Consider the following 20,108-nt stretch of genomic DNA (forward strand, 5'->3'; position numbering starts at 1 on the left):
GAAATCAATGCCATGTCATCTGACAAAGGAAAGAATGAAAAGCAACCAGGAAGCAAGAAGAAGGGGAAAAACAAGAAGAAACAAAATAATTCCCCTCAAGAGAAATCATCTGATTCCTCTCCTTTGGCTAGGAAACCTCATTACCCATGTTTAATCTGTAACGATGAGAATTTTACGCGAGATTTTCCTCATCATTTCGAAGTCTCAAAGCTTCTAAAGACTTTTAACACATCTGCAGTGTTGACTGATCCTTTTCTGAACCCAGAGACACATATAGTTGCTACAGACCATGCTTCAACTTCCCAAGTACTTATGCTATCCGCCTCTAAGCCTAAAAATGATATTTTGGTGTCAACATGAAGTAAATATTATGGAGATCAACCGTCGTCATCGAATAACTAGGTTGATCAACCTAATCCATCGACCTCGACTTCGTCTGTTCCTATTCCACCACCTGTTGCACTAGAGTTAACAATAAAACTGCCTAAGGGAGTTGTACATAAATCAACATTTAACCCTCAAGCTCGAGCTGTACAGAACTATAATATAGTAGAAGCTTTGGCTCAGTCACCTTCTGCTATGTCAACGCTTGAGGTACTTCAAAATTGTCCCTCCCAAAAGCACGCTTTGTTTTCAACAATTGGTGGAATCGATCCAACTGATTCCAATCTTGTGGTTTTCCACCATGCGGTTTTGTATGCCACAGTTACCAGCACAATTAGCATTCCTGATTCAAGTAAATGCCTTGAATAAACTTATTCACCGAACCATTATTGATGAGGGGGCATCTACTTGTATTATGTCTATGAATTACTGGAAAACACTTGGCTCACCACCTTTGTCACGCTCACCAACAACATTAAAAGCTTTTGATGGTCATACATATACGCATTGTGGAATATTGAGTACGTATTCGCATTGTGGAATATTGAGTACATATACGCATTGTGGAATATTGAGTAATCTACAAATCAAACTAGGAGGAAAAACAGTAACTTTTGAAGCTGAGGTTGTTGACGGACCCCTTGACTACAACATTTTGGTAGGAAGACCGTGGGTTTATGCTATGGCTGCTGTGGTTTCAACATACTTTCGTACGATTGCATTCCCTCATAAGGGTGGAATCACAGTTATCTACCAACTCGCCTTCTTCGCCTCTAGTTCACAGGCTACTGGAAGCATTCCATTAGTTAACAGACCCCCACTATCTCTTCAAAACATTGATGTAGGAATCTTCAAGGATTCTTCCCTAATGGGTACTTTTTCACTACCGCCACCATCAAGCTTGGAAGAAGTAGCAGAAGTTGAGACTTGCAACATGATATCTTCCACTTCATCTGACTTAAGGAAGATTACAAATAGTTTTGAAGTTGGTAGTAGTAATGAAATCATGCCGCTAAGCCCCATTGAGCTTGCATAGCAATCAATCTTTTTGGCTTGCGCGGCGAACCCAAATTCATCTTCGTCAATTGTATGGGTAGATCGTTCATTAGAATATGATACTTCCTCCAATCCTTTTTCACGTATATTTTATACTGATGAAGGAATCATCCAATCAATGATGACGGAAGGAGAACCATGGGAAGATTATAATCATTGTTCCCATCTTCCAGATCACATAACACATTATTCAAATGAACTTAATCACCCTTCAGATGTCAATTTCCTTTCGAATTATGTTTTTATAGATATATAAGATTCCAAGCGAAACTTGTCAAATATCAAAGAAACTATTTCTATCAATATTTCGACCAAACCTAACATTATATAAAACATTCATGTTGGCAAATCTTGTTCTCCATCAAAACTTGATATTTACCATGCTCTCTTTTGTGAATTATGAGATATATTTTCATGGTCATATGAGAAAATGCTAGGAATCGACTCTAGTATAGTTGAATATGAAATCAAAATGTATCCTGATGTCAAACTAGTGCGACAACGCCTCCGACCTATTCATCCAAAGAAGGATTTTGCCATTAAAACAGAAGTTGAAAAAATTTTGCATGCTGGTTTCATTTACCCTGTTCCTCTTACTAATTGGGTTTCCAATATTGTTCCTTTCATGAAGAAACAATGGAAAATATGAGTGTGCGACAATTATAGGAATGTTAATCAGGCTTCTCCAAAAGACAATTATCCCACTCCCTTTATCGACTAGATTATTGATGAATGTGCCAGATGTGAAATATTCTCATTTAAGGATGGTTTATCCGGCTCTAATCAGATCAATATCCACCCAGAGGACCTGTTAGCACTTGATATTTCACCCTAGGCTGAGGAAGGTAAACCTTCAAGGCGACATCAAACCATTTCACCTCGTAGCTAGCCCTACGGGGTATGGGAAGGCTCTCTCCGGTCTATCTCGGCAAATTTTCAATGGGGTGAGATGACCAATCAAAGGCAACACTGATATTAGGCTAGTAAACTGATTAAAAGGTTGATTTGGGGGTTTTTGTGGTTTTTTGGTGGCAAATTGAGGATCTGCAATTTTAGGGTGCGGGGATTTGACACAGTTTCTGCAGGTGGGTCTTTGGGGCAAGGTAGGAGTCTATGTTGATGCCTTTAGCTGAGATGGATGATCAAGGAAGAAAAAGGAGAAGCTAAAGAGGGCAAACAATGACTTTGAATCCTCTCTATACAGTGGAAAACATAAACATTAAACAAATTTGAAAGCTGAGCATGGCAAGCATGAATTCAAACTTTATCACTTCATTTGTTTAATAAGCTGCAGTAAAGAAAGAGATGGAACACATAAACACACTTACAATTACAATAAGAGAACACACCATCAACACAATAGTCCACAAGAATCCCAATGATGTCTGCAAAACCCTGGTCTTCCTTTTCCTCAAATTGCAGAGATACAAGTAAAATATACAATAGGAGCTTCTCCCTCAAGAGTCCAACCTCTCCAACCATGAAAATGATTCAGAAAACACATAATATAGGCAAGCCAACCTCTTCCCTTGCCTCTAGGGGTCGAGCTCATCCTTCTAGGAGCTGTTTCAACCAATTCTAAACTGAGCCCTAAAACCTAGGTAGTCAAAACAACTTGCCTCTAAAACTTAGGAAACCTATCCATGCATTAACTTTTTACCATTTACATTCAAGAATCTTCTAGAAGTCATCAAGGAGAGTAAAAGCATCATAGAGCCATGAAAATTACACAAAAATCCATCATTTACATGCCCAAAACATTAAACCAAGTGAAAACAGTGTTTTTCTGGCCGAACTGGTCAAAACAGGCAAAATTCCCTGACATGTAGCGCACATGTGCCTGACGGGTAGCGCACATTGAGAGGCCTGTTTGAGGGCCTTCCCGATGTCCAAATCAGGTGCAAGCTAGCTCATTAGAAAGGTATGCGAGTCTTCTTTCCAACCCCACCATAATTTTTGAATTTGGAGTTCATTTGACCCTTCAAAACTTAATTCTCCCAAGACAGCTTTCTGCAACTCAAAATAGGGGCAGAAAGTCAAAATTGCATGTGTTTTGACCTTTTGGAGGCCCAAATCTCCATAAAAACTGAATTACATCCATAGGTAGGTGTAACTTTGCATGAAAATTCCAAAAATGCTGAGTTTTCCCCATTCTGAGTTGCCCCCATGTAGGGTAGCGCACGGGGTGCTACCCGTTAAAAGGCCAAAACCTGTCAATTTCCCAAAAATGCCAAAAATGCTTCAAAACTCTCAAAATTTCTTGGGTTTGCTGCTAGGAGGGTGCTAATGAGTATCATGGTGAGTGAGAGAAGCCTCGGCCAAGATGCGGAGTGGGTTGGTCTTCTTTTTCCGTTTTTGTGCCTTGGCCAAACTCCTTGGATCCGGCGATTGTAATTTTGGCATTTCTCTAAAATCATAACACCTGTGCAAAAAGTGAAGGAGGTTTTTCTTATTTGGCATTTTATGGACAAAAACCTCTCTCAGTTTTCCAAAATTCATCTTTTATTGCTCTGAAACATCATTTGAGTGCGACTTGTCCCGATGTGTGAAACAAGGAATTTTGTCGAAATGAAGCGAAATGAAGGGGATAGAGGGCTTCTAAATTCTTGGGGAAATTTTTGGGAATGGGGAGGGATGTTAGGAAGCAGGGGAAAGTGGAATCTCAGAGATTGAGTGAGGGGAAGGGGTCCAAAAGGGCAAAACACAGGCCCAACCTAGAAAATTGCCAGGTTGTAGCTAGAAACTAGGGTTTGTGCAAAAATGAGGAATTTGGCGGATCTAAGGGATGGGAAGTGTTTGGTAAGGTACTTTAAGGATAGGGGAAGGTGTATGAACATCAGGAAACAAGTTTTGCCGGTGATTTGACCATCCAAGAGAAATTGGCTTTCAAAACCCTAGGAGAGGGAAATGACCTTGCCAAGGCACAACTGAAGCATGAACAAGGTGTGAAATGACTCATTCGACACTGACATGATAATGAAAACCCTCTGAATGATGATAGGCTCAGCTGAATGATGACATGGACTGACATTTGGGCAAACCCTAGACCTAATGCCTAGTGACCAAATTTTGCTTGAAGACTCACTGAAATGACAAAATTTGACCTTGACACTTCAAAATCACGTTGTAAGAGCACATTTGATCACTGTAGGCAGGCTGGAAAGACTGACACTAACATTGGCTCCAATGGGGATGGTAGCTCCTTGGAGGTGCCAAGAACCTTAGACCTCTGGGAGAGCAGATCAGTGCCTTACAATCATTGGGCAATGGAGTCATTATTTACACACGTGACCCAAAATTTTGACACATTTATTGAATGAAAACTTGACTGAAAACTGACTAAAACTTAACTGAAGCTTGACTCAAACGACTCGATGGCAAACTGAAATAACTTGAAAAAACTCACTCAATAGATCAAACACAAATGACTCATGACTGACTTAACTAAAACAAGAACTTACAAAGCTTATTGAAGGGCAGCAGTCCATCAAGATGTGAAATCATGATGACAACCACCGGTGTTTCTTACAAGACTATATACATCAAACTATATCAAAATTCCAATGCAACCAATCAAGCAGATGCCTTCTTGATTGATTCTCCTGATCAGATCTCATGATCAGCAATAGATAGTGGTAACTGGGCATCCAAAAACATAGCTGACCATGATCTCCTTCATCACTGAACACTGCAATAAACACTATCACTGCTGGCTACAACAAACTTGCTAGAGGATCATGAAAAACATAAAGATTTGCCACTGCTACCTCCTGCGGAAAGAACAAGGTTTCCTTTGCTTCAAATTCTGATCTACCTTCATCATGTGCTTTAGTAAAAGTATGCTCATGGGCTTCAAAAATCTCTGAACAAATGGATGAGCAGATCTCTTCTTGGAAAAACATTTCAGCACATGAAACATATGAAGAATCTGAAAGGTAATCCTGTATGCTATGATCTTCGGTAGTCAGACAATATGGTGGGTGATCTTCATATGATATGACAGCCGGATTATCATTTATTACTGAGTTATTGAAAGGAGATTCATCTCTTACTTGCACAAAGATCTCACCTTGCTGTTCATGAGCTGACTGAATGACCTCCTCATGAAGATCTAGTTCCGGTGAGGTGGGAGCACTTAGATTTGTAACTTCGTTTTCTTCATGCCAGCTGATCTCAACAGTCGAGTTCTTCTTTACAGGATTCAACACAAGGTACTCTTGGTCACCAAAATCTGAATGTAGTTCTGAAGTAGCTGTCGTGTCTTCTTCAATCTGCATGCTGTCTTCTTCTGTGGGCAGATCTGAAACAAGCTCTTCTCTTTCATCAATTACAGCCATATGGCCATCTTCAATCTGCTGATCTTGACAAGTACCCTCTAAGATTTCTATGTGCTGCTGAAACGGCTTTTCATACAGGGCTTCCATGATCTCTTCATCCATGAAATTATCATCTTCATAATATTTCTCAAGGCTTTCAATAAAAGTATAAGCATGCTTACAACAGTCTTGAACTAAATTTAATGATGGATAAGAGTCCTTATATCGTTCAAGGAACATAGTATGAAAATCCTTTAAACAGTAAATACAAGCAGGCGGCAAACTTTCATACCATGATTGGGCTTCACCTTCCAGAGTGGCCAAGAATATCTTCATCAAGCAATCTTCAGGAAAATCGACCTTGAATTTGCGAATATGCATGTGAAATCTAACCAGATGTAGAGCAGCATCCTTCTTACCATCATCTTTAAATGTAGGCAAATTCCTTGACCAATCTACCTTGGGAATCTTATTCGGAAAACCTGGAATGTGATCTCGGCTCAAGGGAGCGTATCTTCTTGCAATTCGATCCATCTTGAAAAGCTCAAAGCTACTGATCTCTCTGCAGTGAAGTCACCATGAAGCATTGATTGCTGGATTCTTCAGTGAAAGGAGTCGCCAGTGAATGATTTCAGCCTTGCAAGTGTCTGATCATTATTCACTATCAACAATCAGATTTGAACTTGATACATGTACTGGGGTAAAATGCAAATGAAGTGATGTATTCACAAGCTCACGGAGATGGACTGAAGCAGTGTTTATCTACTAACGCTGATGTAAAACAAGAGCGTTTTCGAAGGCTACCTGGCATAACTTCAGGCTCCGTCTAAGACTTATGAAACAAACACATCGATGAGCAAAGGATTAGATGTTCTCCCTAGTATGGTCGCCAGTATGTTAGCGCTTGAGATTTCACCCTAGGTTGAGGAAGGTAAACCTTCAAGGCAACATCAAACCATTTCACCTCGTAGCTAGCCCTACGGGGTATGAGAAGGCTCTCTCCGGTCTATCTCGGCAAATTTTCAATGGGGTGAGATGACCAATCAAAGGCAACACTGATATTAGGCTAGTAAACTGATTAAAAGGTTGATTTGGGGGTTTTTGGGGTTTTTTGGTGGCAAATTGAGGATCTGCAATTTTAGGGTGCAGGGATTTGACACAGTTTCTGCAGGTGGGTCTTTGGGGCAAGGTAGGAGTCTATGCTGATGCCTTTAGCTGAGATGGATGATCAAGGAAGAAAAAGGAGAAGCTAAAGAGGGAAAACAATGACTTTGAATCCTCTCTATACAGTGGAAAACATAAACATTAAACAAATTTGAAAGCTGAGCATGGCAAGCATGAATTCAAACTTTATCACTTCATTTGTTTAATAAGCTGCAGTAAAGAAAGAGATGGGACACATAAACACACTTACAATTACAATAAGAGAACACACCATCAACACAATAGTCCACAAGAATCCCAATGATGTCTGCAAAACCCTGGTCTTCCTTTTCCTCAAATTGCAGAGATACAAGTAAAATATACAATAGGAGCTTCTCCCTCAAGAGTCCAACCTCTCCAACCATGAAAATTATTGAGAAAATACATAATATAGGCAAGCCAACCTCTTCCCTTGCCTCTAGGGGTCGAGCTCATCCTTCTAGGAGTTGTTTCAACCAATTCTAAACTGAGCCCTAAAACCTAGGCAGTCAAAACAACTTGCCTCTAAAACTTAGGAAACCTGTCCATGCATTAACATTTTACCATTTACATTCAAGAATCTTCTAGAAGTGATCAAGGAGAGTAAAAGCATCATAGAGCCATGAAAATTACACAAAAATCCATCATTTACATGCCCAAAACATTAAACCAAGTGAAAACAGTGTTTTTCTGGCCGAACTGGTCAAAACAGGCAAAATTCCCTGACATGTAGTGCACATGTGCCTGACGGGTAGCGCACCTTGAGAGGACTGTTTGAGGGCCTTCCCGGTGTCCAAATCAGGTGAAAGCTAGCTCATTGGAAAGGTCTGCGAGTCGTCTTTCCAACCCCACCGTAATTTGTGAATTTGGAGTTCATTTGACCCTTCAAAACTTAATTCTCCCAAGACAGCTTTCTGCAACTCAAAATAGGGGCAAAAAGTCAAAATTTGCATGTGTTTTGACCTTTTGGAGGCCCAAATCTCCATAAAAACTGAAGTCCATCCATAGGTAGGTGTAACTTTGCATGAAAATTCCAAAAATGCTGAGTCTTCCCCGTTCTGAGTTGCCCCCATGTAGGGTAGCGCACGGGGTGCTACCCGTTAAAAGGCCAAAACCTGTCAATTTCCCAAAAATGCCAAAAATGCTTCAAAACTCTCAAAATTTCTTGGGTTTGCTGCTAGGAGGGTGCTAGTGAGTATCATGGTGAGTGAGAGAAGCCTCAACCAAGATGTGGAGTGGGTTGGTCTTCTTTTTCCGTTTTTGTGCCTTGGCCAAACTCCTTGGATCCGGCGATTGTAATTTTGGCATTTCTCTAAAACCATGACACCTGTGAAAAAAGTGAAGGAGGTTTTTCTTCTTTGGCATGTTATGGACAAAAAAGTCTCTCAGTTTTCCAAAATTCATCTTTTATTGCTCTGAAACATCATTTGAGTGCGACTTGTCCCGATGTGTGAAACAAGGAATTTTGTCGAAATGAAGTGGAATGAAGGGGATAGAGGGCTTCTAAATTCTTGGGGAAATTTTTGGGAATGGGGAGGGATGTTAGGAAGCAGGGGAAAGTGGAATCTCAGAGATTGAGTGAGGGGAAGGGGTCCAAAAGGGCAAAACACAGGCCCAACCTAGAAAATTGCCAGGTTGTAGCTAGAAACTAGCGTTTGTGCAAAAATGAGGAATTTGGCGGATCTAAGGGATGGGAAGTGTTTGGTAAGGTACTTTAAGGATAGGGGAAGGTGTATGAACATCAGGAAACAAGTTTTGCCAGTGATTTGACCATCTAAGAGAAATTGGCTTTCAAAACCCTAGGAGAGGGAAATGACCTTGCCAAGGCACAACTGAAGCATGAACAAGGTGTGAAATGACTCATTCGACACTGACATGATAATGAAAACCCTCTGAATGATGATAGGATCAGCTGAATGATGACATGGACTGACATTTGGGCAAACCCTAGACCTAATGCCTAGTGACCAAATTTTGCTTGAAGACTCACTGAAATGACAAAATTTGACCTTGACACTTCAAAATCACGTTGTAAGAGCACATTTGATCACTGTAGGCAGGCTGGAAAGACTGACACTAACATTGGCTCCAATGGGGATGGTAGCTCCTTGGAGGTGCCAAGAACCTTAGACCTCTGGGAGAGCAGACCAGTGCCTTACAATCATTGGGCAATGGAGTCATTATTTACACACGTGACCCAAAATTTTGACACATTTATTGAATGAAAACTTGACTGAAAACTGACTGAAACTTAACTGAAGCTTGACTCAAACCGACTCGATGGCAAACTGAAATAACTTGAAAAAACTCACTCAATAGATCAAACACAAATGACTCATGACTGACTTGACTAAAACAAGAACTTACAAAGCTTATTGAAGGGCAGCAGTCCATCAAGATGTGAAATCATGATGACAACCACTGGTGTTTCTTACAAGACTATATACATCAAACTATATCAAAATGCCAATGCAACCAATCAAGCAGATGCCTTCTTGATTGATTCTCCTGATCAGATCTCATGATCAGCAATAGATAGTGGTAACTGGGCATCCAAAAACATAGCTGACCATGATCTCATTCATCACTGAACACTGCAATAAACACTATCACTGCTGGCTACAACAAACTTGCTAGAGGATCATGAAAAACATAAAGATTTTCCACTGCCACCTCCTGCGGAAAGAACAAGGTTTCCTTTGCTTCAAATTCTGATCTACCTTCATCATGTGCTTCGGTAAAAGTATGCTCATGGGCTTCAAAAATCTCTGAACAAATGGATGAGCAGATCTCTTCTTGGAAAAACATTTCAGCACATGAAACATATGAAGAATCTGAAAGGTAATCCTGTATGCTATGATCTTCGGTAGTCAGACAATATGGTGGGTGATCTTCATATGATATGACAGCCGGATTATCATTTATTACTGAGTTATTGAAAGGAGATTCATCACTTACTTGCACAAAGATCTCACCTTGCTGTTCATGAGCTGACTGAATGACCTCCTCATGAAGATCTAGTTCCGGTGAGGTGGGAGCACTTAGATTTGTAACTTCGTTTTCTTCATGCCAGCTGATCTCAACAGTCGAGTTCTTCTTTACAGGATTCAACACAAGGTATTCTTGGTCACCACAATCTGAATGTAGTTCTGAAGTAGCTGTCGTGTCTTCTTCAATCTGCATGCTGTCTTCTTCTGTGGGCAGATCTGAAACAAGCTCTTCTCTTTCATCAATTACAGCCATATGGCCATCTTCAACCTGCTGATCTTGACAAGTACCCTCTAAGATTTCTATGTGCTGTTGAAACGGCTTTTCATACAGGGCTTCCATGATCTCTTCATCCATGAAATTATCATCTTCATAATATTTCTCAAGGCTTTCAATAAAAGTATAGGCATGCTTACAACAGTCTTGAACTAAATTTAATGATGGATAAGAGTCCTTATATCGTTCAAGGAACATAGTATGAAAATCCTTTAAACAGTAAATACAAGCAGGCGGCAAACTTTCATACCATGATTGGGCTTCACCTTCCAGAGTGGCCAATAATATCTTCATCAAGCAATCTTCAGGAAAATCGACCTTGAATATGCGAATATGCATGTGAAATCTAACCAGATGTAGAGCAGCATCCTTCTTACCATCATCTTTAAATGTAGGCAAATTCCTTGACCAATCTACCTTGGGAATCTTATTCGGAAAACCTGGAATGTGATCTCGGCTCAAGGGAGCGTATCTTCTTGCAATTCGATCCATCTTGAAAAGCTCAAAGCTACTGATCTCTCTGCAGTGAAGTCACCATGAAGCATTGATTGCTGGATTCTTCAGTGAAAGGAGTCGCCAGTGAATGATTTCAGCCTTGCAAGTGTCTGATCGTTGTTCACTATCAACAATCAGATCTGAACTTGATACATGTACTGGGGTAAAATGCAAATGAAGTGATGTATTCACAAGCTCACGGAGATGGACTGAAGCAGCGTTTATCTACTAACGCTGATGTAAAACAAGAGCGTTTTCGAAGGCTACCTGGCATAACTTCAGGCTCCGTCTAAGACTTATGAAACAAACACATCAATGAGCAAAGGATTAGATGTTCTCCCCAGTATGGTCGCCAGTATGTTAGCGCTTGAGATTTCACCCTAGGCTGAGGAAGGTAAACCTTCAAGGCAACATCAAACCATTTCACCTCGTAGCTAGCCCTACGGGGTATGATAAGGCTCTCTCCGGTCTATCTCGGCAAATTTTCAATGGGGTGAGATGACCAATCAAAGGCAACACTGATATTAGGCTAGTAAACTGATTAAAAGGTTGATTTGGGGGTTTTTGGGGTTTTTTTGTGGCAAATTGAGGATCTGCAATTTTAGGGTGCGGGGATTTGACACAGTTTCTGCAGGTGGGTCTTTGGGGCAAGGTAGGAGTCTATGATGATGCCTTTAGCTGAGATGGATGATCAAGGAAGAAAAAGGAGAAGCTAAAGAGGGCAAACAATGACTTTGAATCCTCTCTAGACAGTGGAAAACATAAACATTAAACAAATTTGAAAGCTGAGCATGGCAAGCATGAATTCAAACTTTATCACTTCATTTGTTTAATAAGCTGCAGTAAAGAAAGAGATGGGACACATAAACACACTTACAATTACAATAAGAGAACACACCATCAACACAATAGTCCACAAGAATCCCAATGATGTCTGCAAAACCCTGGTCTTCCTTTTCCTCAAATTGCAGAGATACAAGTAAAATATACAATAGGAGCTTCTCCCTCAAGAGTCCAACCTCTCCAACCATGAAAATGATTGAGAAAATACATAATATAGGCAAGCCAACCTCTTCCCTTGCCTCTAGGGGTCGAGCTCATCCTTCTAGGAGCTGTTTCAACCAATTCTAAACTGAGCCCTAAAACCTAGGCAGTCAAAACAACTTGCCTCTAAAACTTAGGAAACCTATCCATGCATTAAAATTTTACCATTTACATTCAAGAATCTTCTAGAAGTGATCAAGGAGAGTAAAAGCATCATAGAGCCATGAAAATTACACAAAAATCCATCATTTACATGCCCAAAACATTAAACCAAGTGAAAACAGTGTTTTTCTGGCCGAACTGGTCAAAACAGGCAAAATTCCCTGACATGTAGCGCACATGTGCCTGACGGGTAGGGCACATTGAGAGGCCTGTTTGAGAGCCTTCTTGGTGTCCAAATCAGGTGCAAGCTAGCTCATTGGAAAGGTCCGCGAGTCTTCTTTCCAACCCCACCAGAATTGTTGAATTTGGAGTTCATTTGACCCTTCAAAACTTAATTCTCCCAAGACAGCTTTCTGCAACTCAAAATAGGGGCAGAAAGTCAAAATTTGCATGTGTTTTGACCTTTTGGAGGCCCAAATCTCCATAAAAACTGAAGTCCATCCATAGGTAGGTGTAACTTTGCATGAAAATTCCAAAAATGCTGAGTTTTCCCCGTTCTGAGTTGCCCCCATGTAGGGTAGCGCACGGGGTGCTACCCGTTAAAAGGCCAAAACCTGTCAATTTCCCAAAAATGCCAAAAATGCTTTAAAACTCTAAAAATTTCTTGGGTTTGCTGCTAGGAGGGTGCTAATGAGTATCATGGTGAGTGAGAGAAGCCTCGGCCAAGATGCGGAGTGGGTTGCTCTTCTTTTTCCGTTTTTGTGCCTTGGCCAAACTCCTTGGATCCGGCGATTGTAATTTTGGCATTTCTCTAAAACCATGACACCTGTGCAAAAAGTGAAGGAGGTTTTTCTTCTTTGGCATGTTATGGAAACAAACCTCTCTCAATTTTCCAAAATTCATCTTTTATTGCTCTGAAACATCATTTGAGTGCGACTTGTCCCGATGTGTGAAACAAGGAATTTTGTCGAAATGAAGCGGAATGAAGGGGATAGAGGGCTTCTAAATTCTTGGGGAAATTTTTGGGAATGGGGAGGGATGTTAGGAAGCAGGGGAAAGTGGAATCTCAGAGATTGAGTGAGGGGAAGGGGTCCAAAAGGGCAAAACACAGGCCCAACCTAGAAAATTGCCAGGTTGTAGCTAGAAACTAGGGTTTGTGCAAAAATGAGGAATTTGGCGGATCTAAGGGATGGGAAGTGTTTGGTAAGGTACTTTAAGGATAGGGGAAGGTGTATGAACATCAGGAAACAAGTTTTGCCGGTGATTTGACCATCCAAGAGAAATTGGCTTTCAAAACCCTAGGAGAGGGAAATGACCTTGCCAAGGCACAACTGAAGCATGAACAAGGTGTGAAATGACTCATTCGACACTGACATGATAATGAAAACCCTCTGAATGATGATAGGCTCAGCTGAATGATGACATGGACTGAAATTTGGGCAAACCCTAGACCTATTGCCTAGTGACCAAATTTTGCTTGAAGACTCACTGAAATGACAAAATTTGACCTTGACACTTCAAAATCACGTTGTAAGAGCACATTTGATCACTGTAGGCAGGCTGGAAAGACTGACACTAACAGGACCAATCTAAAACTGCATTTATTTGTCCATGGGCACATTCACTTATAGGAAACTCCCTTTTGGTTTGAAGAATGCAAAGGCAACTTTTCAGAGGGAAATGAATTATGCCTTCCATGACATCAAACATATTGTTCAACCATACCTTGATGATTTACCTACTCATTCACGAAAGCAGACTGATCGCCCACGGCATTTGAGAGCTATATTTTTACGGTGCCGACTGGTGAGCACCAATATTGCAACAATAATGCTGCAACTCCTGGGCTGCCTACTTTACTCTTATCAACCCAGTAGTTCATAACAAACTTGGAATCATCGGTGTTGTATGCACAAGTACTAGTTCTTACTGCAGGTTGTCGCTTGGGAGATCACTAGGAGCTCAAGCCAACTTCTTTTTATAGAAGAATCTCTATATGTGATGAAAGGAAAGAAAGATAGATGCTATTCTAGCTGCAGAAAGGAGAAAGGCTGAAATGTAAAGCAAAACTAGTGAACCCTAATTAACCAACTAATTCTACTTTTGCAGAAAGCGCTATGAAAACGATGAAAGGAATGCCATTACCTATTCAAGGAAGTAAATAACATCTAACTATGCTATCTCTAGAAGTAAATAAGCAAAAAACATATTTTTGGATTTTTATGTATTTTTATGTGAATTTGACATGCATGTAATTTATTGTGTGTGAATGTGGCAGCAAATAGGTGGTGTTGAAGGGAGGTTTTGGGACTTGAGAGGATGTGGGATGGTGTGGATGGATCCTAGGAGGTCTCAGGTGGCCTTCTGGAGACTTTTCCCACACTCGGCCTTCGAAAGAAATCCTACAGGAAAATCTACAGGAGGACACAAGAAATCTACTGGAGGAAAAACAACGTTCTACAGGAGGCCTATAGGAGGAAGCCGATAACAGTTTCCACTGTTTTGAGGGTGTGAGAGTGGGTGAAAGAGGTGGATGAAGGTTGTAATGAGGCATTAGGGTGCCTATGGTCTACCATGTACCACAAGGAGAGAGAGAGATGATTGGATTTGCTCAAGGAGAGAGGAAGAAGTTCTATGGAAAATGCAGGAAACTAAGGCAGACTTGAGGTGAGACTTGGGAAACCTGTAGGATATGGATCAGATGGAGGATGGGATGGCTGATAGGCTGGCCTACTATTAGAAGAGATCTACTGCAAAGGAACTAACAGTCAACCAATAAGATCAAACAAGCAATGAAATGAGTGCATCTAGAAAAACAGAGTTTTGCATCAAACTAGTCTAAACTATGATCTATGAAAGGAAATGCTGAGGAATGCTGCAAGAAAGGAAAGCATGAAAGAAGACTATTGCAAATAAAGAAGTGAGCATGATGAAGAAGATCTGAAGCAAAGCAAAGCTGGACTATTAACCTACTAAAAGCTGCAAACACTAGAAGTCCTATGAATGAGGAAAATCTGTGTTTTTGGGGCAGCAAGAGGGTCTTTGCCTCAAATCATGGTCCCAAAGGGAGGAAGAGAGGGAAAATCATTGTTTCTAGCCTTTTGAATCTTCTCTTTATCACTGCTTAACCTACTATAGAGAGCACAAATGGAAGCAAACTACTGAATCATCAAAAGCAACCTATTCTTAACCATAAAAGAAATACATCTAACAGCAACCTAATCTACAAACTGAAGTAAGACATACAATTACAACTAAAGAGGAGCTTGGATGCTTGGATTGGGCTATAACCCAAGAGCTTTAGCCCTCTGAGGTAACTCAATGCTAGCTCAAAAAGGATTCCATCTTTATTTCCAAAACAATAACAAGATTACATGAAACTGTCACAAAATAATAAGCTCGAAGTTGAGCAGAGTTTACATAAGAAAAAATCTGACCCTAGTGAGGCCCTAGGCCTTTATACTTATACAAATGAAGCTACCAATAGCTTCCTTAAAATCAGGGAGGCTTGGCTCCCAAAACTCAAGATAATCATCAGTTATCCTCCACTTGCTCGGTTGCCTTCTAGTGCATGATTTGGTTGCTTGTACTCCGAGTTGAATGAAGGGGAATTCGAAGTGAGGAGTAATAAATGAGGGGGATTCCCTCCTATAAGTCCTCTCCTTTATCTGCTTCAAGTTATTACTGCCATTTGTCCACTGGATCCTTGACTTTGACCTCAAATTTCATCAATAATCTGCATTAAACACATGTTAGACCACATGGCATCATAACTAACTCAACTCACTCCATAAGCATAAATATAATCAGAAAATCATGTAATAAGCTAAGAGAATGGTTGATTTGACTAGGTTAGGAGGTAAAATGAGCCCATATAATTACCCATTTATGAGGCTCATCACCGACACTACAAAATACGACTCAATCCACACAAATGTGTGTTTTGTGTTTGTTCTATTTGTTTGCTTGGATTCGTAGTGTCTAAGGAAGGAATTTGACTCTATCCACTTAAGGTTCAGGCAATTCTTGACTTTCCTTCACCTTCCAATCTACTACAGCTACAGAGACTCCAAGGGAAGGCTAACTTTATGAGGAGGTTCATTCCCAATTATGTTGAAATGGATAAAGGATTTACTTGTCTTTTGAAAAAGGGGATACCCTTCCATTGGGATCAGGTTGCACAAGATTCCTTTGAAGCTCTTAAAGATACCTTGATTATATCCTCATTAATGTATTCCCTGAATTATCAAAATGACTACTTCCCATATCTCGCCACTGCAGATACAACCATTGGAATGGTTTTAGTCCAAGAAGAAGATGGGATGGAACAACCGATATATTATTTGAGCCGCAATCTCAATGATACAAAAGTTAAGTAATCTTATGTCGAAAAGTTAACTCTGGCTGTCGTTCAAGTTGTACAGATATTTCACCACTATATCTTGCTCCGAAAGACCACTGTTATTTCAGATTGCAACCCTATGACATATATTTTGTCATGTCAAATGCTGGGGGGAAATACTCAAAATGGATCGTCATTTTGTAGGAATTTGATTTGGAGTTCATCAAATCCAAATCAAATAAATCTCTAGTTTTCGTCGAGCTTCTTTGCAACCTTCCCTCCAATACCATTGATTCAACATCAGAACCATCAATTTTGGACGAGTCTCTATTCCTAATTTTGTCATCTGATGCGTGGTATGGAAATATACTGATTTATCTCCAGACCCAAAATTTCTAGGCTGATACCTCTTGCTCGCAACAACGACGTATCCGATACCAAGCCAAAGATTATCTGATCGTTGGCGACACTCTTTATCGTCATGGTATCGATACAATTTTACAAAGGTGCCTCACTCAAAAGGAAGCCAAGAAAGTTTTGAATGATTTCCATTCAGGTGCTTATGGTGGACACTTATCTGGTTATGCTACCGCACAGAGAATTCTCTGTGTTGGTTACTTTTGGCCTACCATATCCAAAGATTGCATTATTGTCGTCAGACGCTGTCATGCATGCCAAATCTGTGACCGTAAAGCTAGATTAGCACCTGCACCATTGCATCTTGTCATCGATGCTCGACCATTCGCCAAATGGGGCATTGACTTCATGACATGTAACCCCACCTCGGTCAGGGAGCATGGGTATGTTATAGTCGTCGTTGACTATTTTACAAAATGGGTCGAGGCGATGCTGACATTAAACAACTGTGGCGAAATGGCTGCACTTTTCTTTTTCAACCACGTGGTTGCCTAGTTTGGTGTACCATAGGCTATAGTTACAGATCATGGGTCGCATTTTCGCAATCACATGATGATTGAGTTAACTGCTAAGTTAGGACTTTCACATGATAGTTCTACTCCTTATTATTCGCAAGCCAATGGACAAGTTGAGGCCATCAACAAAGTCCTGAAGCAAGTGCTTCAAAGAATGATTGGGGTTCATAAATGAAACTGGAATTTAATCCTGTACTTGGCTTTGTGGGCATATCAACCTCAGTTAGGAATGCAACTGGATTCACACACTTTCAATTGGTGTATGGTCTGGAGGCAATCTTGCCAATACAATGTGAAATTGCATCTCTTAAACTCGTGATTGACATGTTACCTGACACTTCTGATGAAGAAGCATGTTCCTTATAATGTATCCATCTGGATGAAACCTGTCGTGAAGCTGCATTGGCTAACGAAGTGCATAAGAAACGAATCAAGGCGCAGTATGATAGAAATGTCAAGCCTCACATTTTCTCAGAAGGAGACCTGGTCTTGCTTTATGATCAAGAAGCTGATAAAATAGGAGCAGGAAAATTTGAACCACTATGGATGGGTCGTTATATTTTCAAGCGTGTTTTGGAAAAAGGAGCCTACGAGTTGGTGGATTATGATGGAATTCCATTGTCGTAGCCCCGAAACGAGTTGTATCTCAAATGTTACTATGCTTAATTGAGTGTAGTAAAAATCACTGTATATATGCTTTAATTGCATGTGTGTGTGTCAATGTGTCTTTTAGAATTTTTATGTGGTTAATTAATCCACTTTTCATTTGTTGCAGATGTTGGAATCTTTGGAACCATTTTTTGGTTACGTCGATGGTGCTAGTTGTAGTACGCAGAACCTGTCTTCTGCAGCATGGGCCATTTTCACTCCAAGTGGCGAGTTAGTGAGTTTTCAAGGGATTTGTATTGGTCGTTCTACGAACAATATCACTGAGTATAGCGCGTTGATCAAACTTCTCTCTTATGCCATCTCACTTGGAATTCGCCAAATCATCATTAGGCTGGACTCACAACTCGTCATACTGCAACTAACAAACATTTATACTGTCTGAAACCCAACGATCCTTTGTATGTTCCTTAGAGTTCATCTTTTGGAAATACATTTTGAGTACATTCAATATCAATGTATTTCCAAAAACTTTAACACATTAACCGATTCATTAGCGAACTATGTGTTAAATAGACATTTGCGACACATGTAAAAGTACATTTTCAATTTGCATCATTAGTTGAATAGGATTGCATATATCCATATATATAAAAACTCTGAAAGTAAAAATAGATAGATGTTTTAAAATTTTTACAAAATTTGTGTCCAAGACATGTTTGGTCATATGATGTAAAAACTCAAAATGCATGCAAAATCATCCTAAGTGGACCTAATGATGCTCATGATAATAGGCCACATCATGAGCTATCATGCGCAAGAGCCGCATCCAATGGCCAGGAACACCAATAGTATGGTGCTACAGCCTCATAGGTAACTCCTCAATCCAGACATCTAGAATACCGAGGGTTAACCCCTCTACATGATCCTGCAACTCTGCCAGTGTCTCAACCAAATCCAAATCCTGGAGAACTGCTCTCCCAACATTTCTCTGTGCTGGTCCACCTGCCTCCTGTTGGTGTCTCATAGGTCGAACAGTACCAACATTTGTATGCATGAGAATGATTTTAGTTTAGTCTTGGAAACATCAAAACACAAAAACATGTAGAAACTTAAAAATCAAAAAACATTTGGTCAAAAACAATTTACCTATAGCACCCCATTGAGCGCCCACTGGTAAACTCAACTCTGGATCTCCACGAAAATCCATCCCTACATATGGATGCTCCTCAATGACAATGTGTTGTCAATCAAGCCAACTGAAGAATGCAGTGGAAAATGTAATCGATGACTGAACAGCATGTCTAGCCATCAATTCAACCCACCTCTGCATCTGTGGATCTCTAGGACCAGCTACACCCAGTGTTACATGCTGAGGTTGCATCAATGGAATTCTCTCTAAGGTAAAATAAATTAAGAACGATCCATAGCTAAAGTTCTTTGTCTTACAGCTCTTTACCTTTTTCAGCTGATCTTTCAGTGAAGAAAGTACTGCCTCACATCAGTTTAATAAACTTGGCTCAAGACACTCAAGTGCATACTGCATGTATGATCTATTCGCCATATGAAGTGTCACTCTGCCTGCCAACTTTGCGATGGTGAAAAGGATTATTCTCAAGAGAAAATCACGAATATATTTGATTATTATCTTTCCATCCTTGCTAGGTTGTGTACCTAGCTGACATAATTGTCGAACATAGTCCTTCACTGATTCCCCTCCATGAGAAGAACCTGAAAGAGATATGGGGTCACCACAACTCGACAACCCTGTAAGAAAGTAAACATCATCGATCATAATAGGGACCACTTTTTCCCTTATTTGAAAAGCCCAATCCGTTGGATCCCATGCATGAACTAGGAACTGCAATAGTTCTGATTGTTGCCTCATTCTGGACAACCTTAAGTATTAGAGCAACCCACAGTTTTTGAGGGCCTCAACTGTACCCGGATCATTTAGGGAAACCATGTCTTGTTCTTCATGCTCTCTTTCTCATAGAGTAATAGACATTCTGATCTGATGAAAGCCTGAAATCAAACCATAAGCTTAGTTAGGATCCATTTCATGCAAAAAACTTAAGAAATTTTGGGCCAAACAAGTGAAACAAGTTCGTGAAACTCGCCCAGCGTAGCCCAGGAAAGGAAATAGTGTGTTGCAGTGCAGCTAGCCTTCTGTCTGGGTGCTCCCCAGCACAGTTTTCAACATGGAAGCCTGCGTTGATCGCAGGGCGAAATATTCTAACCCCAGGGGCCCTAAAAACCCTAATAACTTGCATGAAACTGTAAAAGAATGACATGAAAAGAAAGAGGATGGGTAGATCTCCTTCCTGGTCCAAATGGCATGAGAAATCATCCAAAAAATCTTTCGCAATCAGGTTTTGAAGATCG

The sequence above is a fragment of the Pinus tabuliformis genome, chromosome 3_2 (genome assembly GCF_031772625.1).
Source record: "Pinus tabuliformis cultivar Carrire ecotype Pingquan chromosome 3_2, CPIR1, whole genome shotgun sequence".
NCBI lineage: Eukaryota > Viridiplantae > Streptophyta > Pinopsida > Pinales > Pinaceae > Pinus > Pinus tabuliformis.